The sequence below is a fragment of the Loxodonta africana genome, chromosome 11 (assembly GCF_030014295.1).
Source record: "Loxodonta africana isolate mLoxAfr1 chromosome 11, mLoxAfr1.hap2, whole genome shotgun sequence".
In the NCBI taxonomy this organism is placed as follows: Eukaryota; Metazoa; Chordata; class Mammalia; order Proboscidea; family Elephantidae; genus Loxodonta; species Loxodonta africana.
The window spans coordinates 26923125-26940223 of record NC_087352.1 but is presented as its reverse complement, the minus strand read 5'-3'; the positions used below and the strand labels follow the sequence as shown (position 1 = coordinate 26940223).

At 39.5% G+C, this 17099-nt stretch overlaps 1 protein-coding gene and 1 pseudogene across 2 annotated transcripts in view; one reads left to right on the top strand and one right to left on the bottom strand.

The window, feature by feature from the left end:
* ZNF772 (zinc finger protein 772) overlaps positions 1-5955 on the top strand; it is a 26598-nt gene extending 20643 nt beyond the window's left edge. The window contains exon 5 of one of the 2 annotated variants that reach the window (XR_010323288.1): positions 463-5955. The gene's annotated coding sequence lies outside the window, so the exon portion shown is untranslated. The remainder of the gene's footprint in view (positions 1-462) is intronic. The other variant, XR_010323287.1, reaches the window with a different exon arrangement.
* Positions 2640-17099, bottom strand: LOC135232710 (vomeronasal type-1 receptor 1-like; annotated as a pseudogene).

The following is a 17099-nucleotide window of genomic DNA, read 5'->3' as shown; positions in this document are numbered from 1 at the left end:
TGCTGTACATAGGGTTGCTATGAGCTGGAACCAACTTGACGATGCCTAATAATAACATTTTCATACCAGGAGCCCTGGTGACGCAGTGGTTAAGCGCTCAGCTGCTAACCGAAGGGTTGGCGGTTCCACCCACCCAGTGGCTCCGCAGGAGAAAAACCTGGCAATCTGCTTCTGTAAATATTACAGCCTTGGAAACCCTATGGGGCAGTTCTACTCTGTTCTATAGGGTCACTATGAGTCGAAATTTGTTCGATGGCAACAGGTTTGGTTTTTTGGCTGTGTGGATGCCATAACTATATCATATTTAAATTCACTACACATGAGACCACCAACAGAGATGCTGCAACACTTACCGGACACAACACAATTTATTACCAGTGTTCACAGACGTGGAGCCCTGACATTGCCACCCACAACAAAGAAACATTCACCTGGTACTTTCACCATTTCCTTCTCTCAAAGAAAATCCAGAGCCTAGCCACTTCTGCCTCAATCCTGATGAGAATCTGACATGGACCACCAACTCTGGAACCATCTTCAGTCTGCCCCACTCATCATCCAGCATCCACTACTATCTAGAGGGAGAGGCATCCTCATCTGTCCACCCGCGTACTTTCCTCTTCTAAAGTCACTGTGGAATTAGCTTGGACCTGCTCTCGACTCCCAGAAGGTGGAACTCATTCACTATTGTTTGGACAACACCATTTGGCCCATACCCAGGGGACAATCGGATCCCCTACTGCTGGCCACAAATGAACTCTGTTATGGTTTGAACTGTGTATCCCTAAAATATGTGTTGTAAATCCTAACCTCTACACCTGTGGATATAATTCCATTTGGGAATGGGTTTTCTTTGTTAAAGTAGCCCTGGTTGTGCAGTGGTTAAGCACTTGGCTGCTAACTGAAAGGTTGGCAGTTCAAACTTACCAGCTGCTCCTAGGGAGAAAGATGTGGCAGTCTGCTCCCATAAAGATGACAGCCTAGGAAACTCTATGGGGCAGTTCTACTCTGACACGTGAGGTCACTATGAGTCAAAATGGACTCAATGGCACCCAACAGTGACAACCTGCAAAGTCACCTGGGCTGGAGTTTCCTTTGTTGGAAGGTTTCTAATTACACACTAATTTCCTTCAAGGTATAGGCCTATAGATATAGGGTTATAGAGGCGTGATGAGTTTGAGGATCTGGGGGCTGATCAAGGAATAGGACTATGAGATGGTAGCATTGCAAAACAATCTATTTATCACAGGGGGTGGGGGAGGGGATTTATAGGCCATTGTGGGAACTAAGGTTTAATTAAGGCCTAACTTAACTAAGGCCTCCTGGAAAAGAATGCCAGGCTTTTCGTCTGTGGCAATCTTTTCTTGGTGCTATATCTAAGAAATATTTGCTTAACCGTGGTCACACAGATTTTGAGATTTTGACCTATGCTTTCTTCTGGATGTTTTATGGCCTTAGGTTTTATATTTAGGACATTGATCCATTTTGAGTCCATTTTTCAATGAGTCTTGCTGAAAAATATATGCTAAATTGTAGGGAAAAAGGATGAATCCGGGATAAAAGATGGTTATATTTTCTGCAAAATGCATCTGAAAAGATGATAATGTGATTCACACAGATAGAAAGCACTAAGGGAGCCTGAGGTTTGGGGGTAAGTTTTGGGAAAACAGCTCAGTTTGGGGCAAATAATATCCTCATCAGGGAAACAAGTCTGGCAGGAAAGGTTTGTTGCTGTTAGCTGCTTCTGAGTCAATTCTGACTCATGGTGACCTCGTGTGCAGAGTAGATTTTCTTGGCTATAATCTTTTTACAAAAGCAGGCCTTTTTTCCACAGTGCCACTGGGTGGGTTCTAACCACCAACTTTTAGATGAGCAGTCCAGCACAAAACTGTCTGCACCATCCAAGTACCCTAGGAAATGTTGAGCAGAAGGAAATATTGGCCACTTGTATTGACAACTCCTGAGAAACTGAACAATATGAGGATGCAGAGCGACCACAGGAATTAACACAGAGTCAGTGCTGACTTGGACAGGGGACTCTGTGGACTGCAGGCCTGATGTAGGCGGAGTGGGGATGAGGAGCCATGAAGGGTCAGGAAATGGAAAGGAGCTGGAGGGAGGTGATGGAGGCAAAATTGTTTTCCTCTCACAAAAGTAGATATAAGACTATGTTTGTATACTTATGGGAGTAACCCAGGAGACATGACAGAAGGGAGAGAAAGTGGAAAACAGCACAGGGAAACTGATTTTGATGAAAGCAGAGACAGGATCCAGAGCCCATTTGCTACACTGGGCTTTGCCTACAGTAAGGGACCTTCTTCTACAGTTATAAAAAAGAAATGGGGGTGCTCCTGTAGCCACACTTGTCAATTTGGTGTGAGTAAACCACATGAAAAAAAAATTTTTTTTTTTTATACCACATGAAAGGAGCCCTGGTGGTACAGTGGTTAAGTGCTCAACTGTTAACTGAAAAGTTGGCAGTTTATACCCACCCAGCAGCTCTTTGGAAGAAAGATAAGGCAGTCTGCTTCCATAAAGATTACAGCCTTGAAAACCGTATGGGGCAGTTCTACTCTGTCCCATAGGTTCACTATCAGTCAGAATCAGCTGGACTCGACAGCAATAAGTTTTGGGTTTTGGCTAAGCTAAATGGAGCAGTTTTAGTTTGTAACACATGGAGTCACCATGAGTTGGAATAGACCTAGTGGTAATGAGTTTGGTATATATATATATATACACACACATATATGTCTTAGGCTGGGTTGTATAGAGAAGCAAAACCAGTAAAGGGTATATATATAGAGAGAGAGATTTATATCAAGGAAATGGCTCATGTGGATTTTAGAGGCTGTAATGTTCCAAGTCCATGGGGCAGGGAAGAGGCTTCTGCTGATTCACGTAGCCAAGATCAACAGGCCAGAGAGCAGGACTGTTGCAGGCTGTGAAGACTGACGAATCTCAAGTTCAGCAGGCAAGACCACAGGTAAGCTGCTGGCTCAAGTCCTAAGAACTGGAGGTCAGACGAACAGGGGCCAACTGCAGGATCCAGAACAAAAGCCCCGGCAAGGAGAGGGGAAGGCCTAGGTATCGGAGAGTGGAAAGATGAAGGCTGAGGGGGTGGTGAGCTCCCAAGGCCTTGCCTCTGCCAGTACCACTCACAGCAGATCCCATCATGGGGGTGATCAAATCTCAACAGGGAAGTGATCCCAACATCATACGACTGCCAAAACACTGAGAATCATGGCCTAGCCAAGTTGACATACAATTTTAACCATCACAATGTACATACAGGAGATCCCTAGGTGGCACAAATTGTTTGCCCTTGACTACTAACCTAAAGGTTGGCAGTTCAAACCCACCCACCAGCGCCACAGAACAAAGGCCTGATGATCTTCTCCCATAAAGATTACAGGCAAGAAAACCCTATGGAGCAGTTCTACTTTGTCACATGGGGTTGCCATGAATCAGAATCAACTCAATGGCAATGGGTTTGGTTTTGGTTTATATGTAGTGGGAATTTCTCAACTTATTCCAATTGCTAAAGAAAGCATGCTATGTGATTGTTAGCAGAACAAGAGGTAGCCATAGACTATGAGGCAGGACTAGAGGAAAAGGAGAATCTTAAAACGAAAGTGGGCAGCAAACATTGTAGGCAGAAATGGCAGATGCATGTGACACTACAGAGTGGTTTTGTGAGGTTTATTAGCGTGACCTTTTTTTGTAAATTGTATTTCACCCATGACCTTCAAAAAAGTGCTACACCTTAGTTGTACAGGTCAATGATTTTTCTCAAAATGAACACATCTCTGAAACCAGGATCCCAGTCAAGAAAAGTGTAAGCATACCATCATCTCTGTCAGCCTCTCAGTAAACTATTAACCCACCAGGAGGGCTATCTGACTTCTAGCATCTGTGTTCTAACATGGTTTTGCCTATTTTTTCACTTGGTACTTATTTGAGTCTGCCTCCTCCTCCTCCTCCTTCTATCTCCTCCTCCTACTGCTTCTACTCTTCCTCTTCTTCCTACTCGTTTCCTTCTTCTTTTCCCCCCTTTCTTCTTTCTCCTCTTTCTCTTCTTCTCCCTCCTCTTCCTCCTCCTCCTCATCCTCTTCTCCTTTTTCTTAAATCCCTCAGGATGATGGAGGCTGGATTTTATAATTGTATGTGCAATATGTGGTCTAGAGTAAGATATGGATGCATATAAGGAAACAGATAAATAATCCAATTCTCGATAAAGATACTTCACAATGACCCACCATCCCTCAGTAACTCTCAGGGATTCTTAAGTAAAGTTCTGCTAATTTGTGTTTCTTGGGCTGGGCTTACTTCTCAGGGAAGTTTCTACATGTATATTCGAATTTCAAGGTAAAAAACACCAAACCAGCAGCCATGGAGTTGACTTCGACTCATAGCGACCCCATGAGTGTCAGAGTAGAACTGTGCTCCATAGGGTTTGCAATGGCTGATTTTTTTTGGAAGTAAATGTCAAGCACTTAACTGTTTATGCCACCCAGGGGTTAATTTCAAGGTAAAGACTGACAAAAAAATCATTGACTTTACATGGAAAAGGAGTCATATGAGGCTTTCATTTGGGAATTCTTGATCATATAACATCCAGTTGTATCTTGGAGTAAATAACTTTCCAAAGGCACCAAGGTTCCACCCTCACATAAGAGACATGTGGTTGTGCTCTCTGTGCTGGGAAGAGGGCTAGGATGCTCACAGAATTGTCACTCTGTCTGTGGAGAGCAGCCCCAAATACAGAACATAGTTTTGGGAAATGATTTGTTAAGAAGTGATTTTAGTTGTTGCTCTAAATGGCAAGGAGGTGCAGGGCAGTGTGGGTTGTCTCGGGGCATTCCCCTTCCTCATCTTCAGAGGAAGGAACCCCTGGAGCGGGACAGCAGCAGTGAGTCTGGTGACCAAGACAGTGCAAAATTTCTGGTGGGGGCCACTGCACCAGAATATAGAGATAATTTCAGGGCAAGTAACATCAGGGCTTGAGTTGGATATGAACTATAGTCTATGGTTTAGGCTAGAATGTGCCAGTAAACTATTACAGGATGGCAAGGGCCAGAGGAAGAAAAATAGTGAGGTCCAGTATTAGTAATTATACCTGGGTCAAGGCATGTATGAATTCTATGAAATTTCTGGTGACTGCTATGAAATTTCTGGTGACTGCACAGAAAGGCAGGTGTTATGGAATTCTTGAGGTAACCATTTAAATATTCAAAAGAAGGTGATGTACATAATTGAAGCTGGGAAGTTTTTGCTGTAAGCCATTTTTCACTAAAAGGTGTTATCCCTTCTGTACTATCACCCAGGCTTTAAGAAAGTTAGAATCCAGACTTTACAGAGCCGTTGAGGCTGGATGAGCCCCCAAAACAATTGCCGTGAGATAATCTTTAAACTTTAAACCAGAACTATCCCCTGAAGTCTTCTTTGAACCAAAAAAAAAAAAAAGGCTTATGTTAATTAGTAACGTACACATGCTTTGAGCATTGAGCTCTTTTAAAGAATTATCTACGTGATATCAAACTGGCAGGTGCAACTCGAAAGGTTAGATGGGAAGCTTACGGGATACTGATTTTAAGATAATGGTGGTGGAATACTGTGGAAAAGGAAAACGAGAATGATAGCACAACTTGAAGAATGTAACCAATGTCACTGAACTGTACATGTAGAAATTGTTGAAATGGTGTATGTTTGGTTATACTTTCACCAAAATAAAAAAAAATTAAAGTAAAAAAGAAAAGAAAAAAATATCTGGAAAGAATCTGTATGGTGCTTAATAAATTAAAGTGACTTCAAAAATAAATAAATTTGATTCCAGTAAAAAAAAAAATCTATATTAATTTTTTTTAAAGAAAGGAAAGGTCAAAGTAAAAAGACAAGCCTATTTCAATTTCCTATCAAATTAATATTTAATGTAGATCTTTGTATATGTTTGAAAATGTGATATGCAGTGTATTCAGCTGTTGTTGTTAGCTGCCATCAAGTTGGTTCCAACTCATAGTGACCCTGTGTATAATAGAATGAAACACTGCCCGGTCCTGCCTTGCCCTCACAATCATTATTATGCTTAAGCCCATTGTTGCAGTCACCATGTCAATCCATCCCATTGAGGGTCTTCCTCTTTTTCACTGACTCTGTACTTTATCAAGCATAATGTCTTTCTCCAGGGACTGATCCCTCCTGAAAACATGTCCATAGTATGTGAGACGTAGTCTTGCCATCCTTGCTTCTAAACAGCACTTCTTCCAAGACAGATTTGTTTGCTCTTTTGGCAGTCCATAGAATCCTTCACTATTGCAGCTCAAGGCTTGAATTTTTTCTTCAGTTTTTCAGTTTGAGAAATGCAGAGCATGTTCTTCCCTTTTGGTTTTCTATCTCCAGGTCTTTGCATGTCATTATAATATTTTACTTTGTTTTCTCGAGCTGCCCTTTGAACTCTTCTGTCCACTCTTTTAGTTTGTCATGTTTTCCTTTCACTTTAGCTACTTGACATTCAAGAGAAAGTTTCAGAGGCTCTTCTGACATCCATTTTGGTCTTTTCTTTCTTTCTTGTCTTTTTAATGACCTCTTGCTTTTTTCATGTATGTCCTGATGTCATTCCACAACTCATCTGGTCTTCTGTCATAACTGTTCAATGTGTCAAATCTATCCTTGAAATGGTCTCTAAATTCAGGTGGGATATACTCAAGGTCGTACTTTGGTTCTTGTCGACTTGTTCTAATTTTCCTCAGTTTCAACTCGAACTTGCATATGAGCAATTGATGGTCTGTTCTGTAGTCGGCCCCTGGCCTTGTTCTGACTGGTGACTTTGCCATTGTCTCTTCCCAAAGATGTAGTCAATTTGATTCCTATGTATTCCATCTGGTGAGGTCCACATGTATAGTTGCCATTTATGCTGATGAAAAAAGGTATTTGCGATGAAGTTGTTGGTCTTGCAAAATTTTATCATGCGATCTCTGGCATCATTTCTATCATCAAGGCAATATTTTCCAACTACCAATCCTTTTTTGCTTCCAACTTTCGCATTCCAATCTCCAGTAATCATAAATGCATCCTGATTGCATTTCGATCAATTTCAGACTGCAGAAGTTGGTAAAAATCTTCAATTTCTTTATCTTTGGTTGGTGTGTAAATTTGAGTAATAGTCCCATTAACTGGTCTTCCTTGTAGGTGTATGGATATTATCCTATCACTGGCAGCATTGTACTTCAGGAAAGATCTTGAAATGTTCTTTTTGACGATGAATGCAACACCATTCCTCAAGTTGTCATTCCCAGCATAGTAGACCATATGACTGTCCAATTCAAAATGGCCAATACCAGTCCATTTCAGCTCACTAATGCCTATGCGTTCCATTTCCTTTTTGATGACTTGCAATTTTCCTAGTTTCATACTTCATACATTCCACATTCTGACTATTAGTGGATCTTTGCCCCTGTTTCTTCTCATTTTGAGTCATGCCACATCAGCAAATGAAGGTCCCGAAAGCTTGACTCCATCCACTTCACTAAGGTAGACTCTACTTTGAGGAGGCAGCTCTTCCCCACTCATCTTTGGAATGTCTTCCAACCTGAGGGTCTTATCTTTCGGCACTATATCAGTGTTTCACTGCTATTCATATGGTTTTTACTAGCTAAATCTTTTCAGGAGTAGACTGCCGAGTCCTTCTTCCTAGTCAGTCTTAGTCTGGAAGCTCAGCTGAAGCCTGTTTGCCAAGGATGACCCTGCTGGTATTTGAATGCCAGTGGCATAGCTTCCAGCATTAGAGCAACAGGCAAGTCCCCACAGTACGACAAACTGACAGACATGTGGGGGAGGTATTCAACTACATATTGATTTTACATCTGGTGAACATTAAGGTAACAAGAAGGTTGAGTTTCCTCAAAGATTGTCTCTAAAAAATAAACAGTTTTAACAATAAATAAGCACTGAATATGGGATTTTTTAGAGAAAAAACAGAAGAGGAAAAGGAAATGTGACTATTTTGGAATTGGGCAGGACTTACCGGCTCATTATTTTTGTTTAAAAATAAACAAACATTATTATAATTATTATTATTATAATTACAGATTACAGACACAGATTATATTTACAGAATTTATGTAGCTATATAAAAAGAAATTGCATTAAAAAGTAGAATTTCAGGTAAAAAAATTAAAAAAGAATTTTTAAAGCAACAAAGAGTATTCTCAATTTTATAGCGGTAAATACATCTTTCTAAACAGCTTTTACTCTGTGGTATTTAGACTATTTTGAAATTTTTCACTTACGCGACAATAGCTGAGGCAAAATTTTGTAAATAACTTAGACAGTTAATGCTGGCCATTAGAAATTAATCATTGATTTTCCTTGAGAACTAATTAATACTTAACACTTTAATTCAAACAATATTAATATTTAAAGTATCATTAATTATAAAAAATACGTTTATTTAATAAATAGTTTTTCTGTAAGAAGTGTTGACATTTTTACCCACCTGGTTGAATTCATTCACTGGCCTATCATTTTCCTGAAACAAAAGTTCATATTCCTTGGCCTGTCCAAATGATCGCTCAGAACCATCACCACCTTCCTTTCCAGCATCATATCTTGCCACTGTCTCATCTCTACACAACCAGTACTTGGGATTTCCAGTCTAGGAAGGCTCCACATATCTTTCTTACGTGGGGTTTTCCCAGATGGTTTGCCTTATGCGAGAAGCAGCTGAACCCAACTATGCTTCAAATATGTATTTTACAAAAACGTCCATGCATCCCCATAAGATCCAAAGGCAGGGATTCTCCCTAAATCTCTAAACTCTCTTATTTTCCACACTATTTCAAAATTTCCCAAACTTTTCCTCCGAAGGACCTAACACGGTTAGGTTGAGTCATCTTTGTTTCATAGTATACGGTACATTCACTTTTAGCTCTATTATAAGATCCATGAGAGCAGGGATGTTACTGTTTTCATTTGCTATGGCACCACAAATTACTAGCACTTCATAATTTTCTAAATATTAGCAGACTGTGAAATGAATGACTAAATTCCACGTAGAGAACCAATTCATTGCACTTCAACTAGACTAGGAGAAATTGTTCTTTGCCAAGCAGGCAAAGCAGAACTGAGAGACATGAGTGTCACTGATGATGAAATAAAGGGGCTGAATGTTGGGAAACATGTGGCCATGAGCACAGGGTGTCCACCACCCAGTGGCCTGGATTTGCAACCAGCATCATCCAAACAGTCACAATCATAAAGGTTGAATTAAAGGCAAAGAAGGAGCTCACCAAAATGAGGATGGTGAGTGTGGCTCTGACCTTGTGGGAAGGTCTGGGGCAGAGGCTGTTGTTGTGAATGTGTTAGACTTGCTGTTTATGCCTGTGCAAGACAAGAACCATGGAGCCACTGGCCCAGACTATGAAGCCCAAACTCATAACGTCAGGGAAAAAATATAAGAGCATAGTTAATAAGCTAAATCTCTTTCACGTGTTCCAGGAACAATATCTGTGTTTTTTCACACTCAGGTTGTTTCTGTCTAATGGACCATTCACTACTAGAGGAACACAAATATTTATCAAGAGATGCAGGATCCAGCAGAGGAAACAGCAGAAGTCAATGAAATTTGGAAATCTAATCTTGAGCTCTAAATACCTACAAAGACTGAGGTTAAGTTTAATGGCCTAGAAGCTATTGAGGAGGCAGATAGTGCTGAAGGAAACTCCTGTGGCCACTCTGTGATAATAAGAGGCCACATTTACACCAAGCATCATTCAGGAAATATCTCAACCGCAAAGCTGCCAGGTCTGAGGGATTCCTTTGGAGAAGAGGATCAAGGAGTTGGCCAAGGCCAGTTGGTTGAGAATCAGGTATTGATGAGACTTTTGAAGTTATAAAAACAAAGAAGTAAGAAATTCCCCAGGATCCCAACTCTAGTCTGAATGAGGAAGACAATCTCAATTTCCAATTTTCCAGAACTCATCCTATCAATATCTACGTGTTATGGATTGAATTGTGTCCCCCCAAAATATATGTTGTAAATCCTAACTTCTATGCCTATGGTTATAATCTTATTTGAGAATGAGTTGTCCTTGTTATGTTAGTAAGGCAGGTTTAGTGTAGGGTGTATTTTGAGTCAATCTCTTTTGAGATATATAGAGATTAAATAGAAAAGCAAGAAGAGAGGTGGGGGAAGATTGATGCCAATCCACATGGAGATCTCCAAGCAACCAGGAAACAGAAGCTGAAGAAACGAGGAACTTCCCTCCTGAGCTGACAGAGACAGAAAGCCTTCCCCTAGGCCAATGCCCTGAATTTGGACTTCTAACCTCCTAAACTGTGAGAAAATAAATTTCTGTTTATTAAAGCTACCCACTGTGGTATTTCTATTAAAAAAAAAAATTTTTTTTTTTTTTTTAGCATTAGATAAGTAAGACAGCTACCATATTTCAGAGCCTTCTATGTTGTTTATACTGATGTTGTTTTCAAGTGTCCCAATAAGTTCTGTGTTTTTTTTTTCTTTTTAATTGCAGATTTTGTGCAGCTTGGTGGTTTTTATGAACACATAGGTTACATTATAGTAAAACTAACTATATCAAGTTTTCTCCATGATATATTTGTTGTTGTTGTTGTTAGGTGCCACTGAGTCAGTTCTGACTCATAGTTACACTATGGACAGCAGAACGAAACACTGCATCATCCTCACAATTGTTGTTATGCTTAAACCCATTGTTGCAGCCACTGTGTCAATCCATCTCGTTAAGGGTCTTCCTCTTTTTCGCTGACCCTCTACTTTACCAAGCATGATGTCCTTCTCCAGGGACTGATCCTTCCTGATAACATGTCCAAAGTATGTGAGACGTAGTCTTGCCATCCTTGCTTCTAAGGAGCATTCTGGTTGTGCTTCTTCCGAGACAGATTTGTTCATTCTTTTGGCAGTCCATGGTACATTCAATATTCTTCTCCAACACCACAATTCAAAGGCATCAATTCTGCTTCAGTCTTCCTTATTCATTGTCCAGCTTTCACACATATAATAAGGCGACTGAAAACACCATAGCTTGGGTAAGGCACACCTTAGTCTTCAAGGTGATGTATTTGCTTTTCAACACTTTAAGGAGATTTTTTGCAGCATATTTACCCAATGCAATCCCTAAACCAGAGAATGCCAGAAAGATGTTTACCTGTGTTTTATTGACTATGCAAAGGCATTCAACTGTGTGGATCATAACAAATGATGAGTAACATTGCAAAGAATGGGAATTCCAGAACACTTATTGTGCTCATGAAGAACCTGTACAACGATCAAACCATGTGTGGTTTAAAGTCAGGAAATGTGTGTGTCAGGGTTGTATTTTCACCATACCTATTCAATCTGAATGCTGAGTAAATAATCTGAGAAACTGGACTATACGAAGAAGAATGGGGCATTAGGATTGGCAGAAGACTCACTAACGACCTGCATTCCACAGCTGGTCCCTGGCTTTGTTTTGACTGATGATATTGAGCTTTTCCTTTGTCCTGTAGTCAGTTTGATTCCTGTGTGTTCCATCTGCTGAGGTCCACAGGTATAGTCACAGTTTATGTTGTTGAAAAACAGGTATTAACAATGAAGAAGTCATTGGTCTTGCAAAATCCTATTATGAGATCTCCGGCATCGTTTCCAACACCAAGGCCATATTTTCCAACTACTTTGTTTCCAGTATTTGCATTCCAATCACCAGTAATTTTCAATGCATCCTGACTGCATGTTCGATCAATTTCAGACTGCAAAAGTTGGCAAAAATCTTCAATTTCTTCATCTTTGGCCTTATTGCTTGTGTGTAAATTTGAATAATGGTTATATTAACTGGCCTTCCTTGTAGGTGTACGGATATTATCCTATCACTGACAGCGTTGTACTTCAGGATAGATCTTGAAATGTTCTTTTTGACAGTGAATGCAATGTCATTCCTTTTCAGTTTATCATTTCCAGCATAGTTGACCACGATTGTCCAATTCAAAATGGCTAGTACCAGTCCACTTCCGCTCACTAATGCCTAGGATATCAATGCTTGTGGGTTCCATTTCATTTTTGACAACTTCCAATTTTCCTAGATTCATACTTCGTACATTCCACATTCTGATTATTAGTGGATGTTTGCAGCTGTTCCTTCTCATTATGAGTCATGCCGCATTAGCAAATGTAGGTTCTGAAAGCTTGACTCCATGCATGCCATTCAGGTGGACTCTACTTTGAGGAGGCAGCTCTTCCCCAGTCATATTTTGAGTGTCTTCCGACCTGAGGGGCTCATTTTCTGGCAATGTATTTTTAAAAATACAGGTCAATTATTGTGAAAAATTTCCCTCAGTTGGTGTGCAGTGAGGTATCCTCAGGATTAGATTATGTTTATGCATAACTTGGCAACAATACTACAGAAGTGATGTTGTTTCCTTCTCAGTGTATTGTATTAGGATGCATGTCTATTTTCACAACATTGGTGATGTTAATTTTCGTCACCTTGAAAGAGTGACACCTCTCAGGTCTCCCTACACAAAAATTATGTTTTTTTTTTCTCCTGTACAATCATAAGTTATTAGTGGGGGAGATTATTGAAAGAATGAAAAATCCTGTTTCTCATCAATTTTGCCCTCCTCTAGTTTTTTTTTTAGTTTTAGCACCTATTGATTACTGTCTAACATCAGTCTGTCTGTATTTCCCTTGACATTCTAAATCAAGGTAGAAATTTTCCTCCCCCTGCTTTACTTCATTAGTCATTCGTTCGTTTATATCTCTGTAGACCCATGCATACTTTATTTGTTTAAACAGATTTGATAAGGTATAATTTATATCAATAAAATCACCAATTTTAATTGTACGTTTTGATTAGTACTGACAAGCATATACTCTTGTGTAACCATCATCACAATTATGATACAGAATATTCCCATCACCACATATTACCTTGCGCCATTTGCAATTAACCCATTATTTCCATTCTCAGCTCCAGCAACAACTGAAGGTGCTTTCATATTGTTGAGTAATATCCCGTTTTATGAATATACCTCAACTGATTAACCATTCACTTGTGGATGGACAGTTGGATTATTCCTGCTGCTTTTGGCTTTTATGAATAAAGAAGCTGTTGTTCTTGCTGTGTATATTTCAGTAAGAGTATTCCTGTGATATATTGTTGGGGGAATGGTCTGCCTCTATGTTTCCCATCTAGGCTGCCTAAGTAAAGGCATTGGGCCCAGAACATTCTCTGATAAGGAGGATGGGAATTGAGTCACTCTCTCTTTCCCATTTCCTTTTCCTTATCAGAGAAGCCTTCCCCCTGTTCTGGGCACACAGTAACTTTCTCCGTCTCTTGCACATGCACAGGCACCGTAGGGCACCTGGCCAAGCCCATTTCTATATCTGTTCTCAGGGAAGGAACAGGGTCTCTGTACTATGGCACAAAAGAGGTGAACATAGAACATCTGCCCTGCACCGGCCATATGCGGGACGACCCTCCTGGCCTTGGGAAACCAGTGCCCACTAGTGAAGCTGATCTTACTCTGTTGCTTATCTACGTGAGTAAAGTGTTTCCATGCACTATTAGAGCGTGTGTCTGGTCTTTTGCTGGTGACTGCGAACCCTGGGTGTCAACATAAGTAGTTTTATTTCTCTTAGGAATATGCTTATAAGTGAAGTTGCTGTGCCATCTGAGAGTCTTACGTTTAGCTTGGTAAGAAACTGTCATGGTGTTTTGTAAAGCGGCTTTACCATTTTGCATTCCTGCCAGGAATGTATGAGAGTCTTTCACATATTAACCAACTTAGTATTGCCAATCTTTGAATTATAGCCATTTAAATGAGTGTGTAGTGTTCTTTCCAATTTTAATTTGTATTTAACCAATGATTAATGATGTTGAGCATATTTTCATGTGTTTATTTACCATTCATATATCTTCATTGGTGAAATACGTGTTCAAAATGTTTGCCCACCTTTGGGTTGGCTTGTTCATCTTACTATTGTTATAAAGACTATTTATATATTCTGGATACCAGTCATTAATCAGATATATGTCGTGCAAATGTTTTTTCCTAAGCTGTGGCCTGCCTTTTTATTTTCTTATCTGTATGTTTTGAACAGCAAAATTTTAATTTTGATTAAGTCCTACCTTATCAATTTACTTTATTCTTTTGTTTTCTTTGTAGATCTTTTCCTACCCCAAGAACAAAGAAAATTCTTGTTTGTTATCTTGCAGAGGCTGTGTGATTTTTATTTCAGACATTAAGGTTTATTATCCGTATCAAGTTATTTTTTAAATAATTTTAGGAAAGAGTTGAGGTTCTTTTTAAGTTTTTGCTCAAGGATATGCTTTCTCAGAATGATTTACAAACCAAATGAATGCAAACTATTCCTGGACTTCTATCCTCATTGGAATACTAGAGAATGCATTCAACAAGTCAAAAGCAGAACACCGTATACCTGAAGCTGAATTAATCTGGTTTGACAAATATACCACATTTGGTATGGGAGTAGCTGCTAGGATTGTTAATTGGTTGACATTTTGTTAACCTCTAGTCTATCTCCAGGATACAACTGGTTTCTGCAGTAGTCAGATTGGCAAACTAAGTGGAAATTTGTTAGAGAAAAGCACTGTTAAGTCCTTGAAGTCCTAGAAGGTGGCATTTATCTCCTCTGTGACTCTCAGGAAGTAATATCGTGATGTTGACCATGGAGCATTTCAGAGGCTTGTATTTGGTATTCTCCACAGACACACTGAACCCATTATATCTTGGGTTTTTTCCGCAGAATCTATTATTTCACTTCCAAATACCATCACTCTAACAGGGGACTATTATGACAGTTCTGGTATCCAAGAATCAATGTCAATTCAGGTTCTGTCCAATACTCTTCAGTATTTCAGGATAGACCCCTTTCCTTACTGTAAAATTACCAAAAAGTTGTAGATCTTTTTGAAGAAGGACAATGGAAATCACTATAATACGTACTTGTTTTGATTTTGTAGGCTCTTCTTCCTGGGGACCCGGCCACCTCTACATTCGGTGGATCCTGGGTCTGAAAACAGGCTCAGGTCTGGGTTCTGAATAAAGAAATATGCCTTTTTATTGGGACACCCACCCTTAGGCTACTGTTTATCCATTATTGTCTCTTTTTGATTGTACAAAGCATACTCATTGTTTGCCAGTAATATGGGTGGGGATAGATGAAACAAGAAGAAAAAACAAACAAACAAAAAATTCGTTGCCATAGAGTATATTTCAACTCATAGCAACCCTACAGGACAGAGTAAAACCGCCCCATGGGGTTTCCAAGGAGCAGCCGGTGGATTCAAACTGCCGACCTCTTGGTAAGCTGCCAAGCTCTTAACCACTGTGCCACCATGGCTCCAGATGAAACGAACACCCACGAAATGACCAAAAATGATGGAAGATTGAAGATGCTTTCCTGGGATTTCAGTCTTTTCCATTTTTGTTTACATTTTTAAATATCCACTACAAAAGGAATAATATTTTCTTGCACCAATAATGCTATATGTTGAGAGGGATAGATTACACCTAATATACCCTGAGACCAGAAGAACTAGATGCTGCCTGGCTATCACTACCAACCGTTCTAATCAGGGCCACAATAGATAGACTCTGATAGAAAGCGAGAAAAATATGGGAAAGAACCTCAAATTCAAGACTGGAGGACTCCCTGAGACTATTGCTCTGAGATATTCTTCAAATCTTAAACCAAAACTAATCCCTGATGTCGCTTTGTAGCTAAACAACAGATTGGCTCACAAAATAGTGAATATTACCTGTAAGTACTGTGCTCCTTTAAAAATTCACCTATATGAAACCCAATGGTCAACAGTTACTTTAAAATAAAGATGAGGATGTAAGGGGGCAGGAAAACTAAATTAATAGAAATGGAATAACCAGAACAGAAATAATGAGAATGTTCACACATTGTAAAGAATGTAACCAATGTCACTGAACAATCTGCATAGAAATTGTTGAATGGTAACCTAAATTGCTGTGTAAACCTTCACCAAAGAAAACAAAACAAACTATTACTTAGAAAAAAAGAGGGATAGATTACAAATGAAATGAAAAAACTTTTGATTTCAGAAGTATAAGCATGTGTCAAAACTTATCAAAATGTACATTTTAAATATGTAGAATTTAATGTAAATCAATTATACTTCAATTAAAGATATCTTAAAAACAAAGAAAATTGTGTCAGAGTATCTAAGACCACTCTCGGGTACAATTATTCACTGTAAGAACTTACAGAACCCAGGAAAACTGTTCTACATATGGTTATCATTTACAGTGAAAGGCTATAGATTAAAATGAGCAAAATAAAAAGCACATAGGGCAGAGTCCAGGAGAAATCAGGTAGGAGCTTCTTGTTTTTCATTCCTAATGGAGTCAGAAAGTGCTTTATTCTCTCAATAATGATGTGTAATAACACATATAAAGTATTGCCAATTAAAGAAGCTCACACAAGTCTTGGTGTCCAGGTTTTTGGGGGCCAGTCACATAAACAAAGAGTGCTTGTGTGGCTGACCTTAGTTACTAAGTCTCTATTCTCTACAGAGATCAAGCTGACACCATGCAGCCCAATGCCCCAACCATAAATCACATTGTTAGCGTGGCCCAGAGCCCCAGGTAAACACTCATACTAGGAAGAACATCCGAGGCTTTAGAGGTTATTTCCCAGGAGCCAACCAAAGGCCAATCCTTTCTTGGAATGTGCAGGTTTTGGACAACCCAGACTTGCTGGCTTAATCCTTTACTGCAAAGTAACAGATACTCAAAACTTAACCTGTTGCCATAGAGTTGGTTCTGAGTCACAGAGACCCTATAGGACAGAGTAGACTGCCCCATAGTATTTCCAAGGTATAAAATCCTTACGGAAGCAGACTGCTTTCCCCCATGGAGTGGCTGGTGGTTTTGAACCACTGACCTTTCGGTTAGCAGCCGAGCGCTTAACCATTGCGCCACTAGGGCGTCCTAATTATATTACTACATTTTACTATTATCTATGTTTTCAATGTGATTTATCACTATTGTATCTGTATAGAAGAAATAGAATATAATAGTGTACTATTGCATCTCTC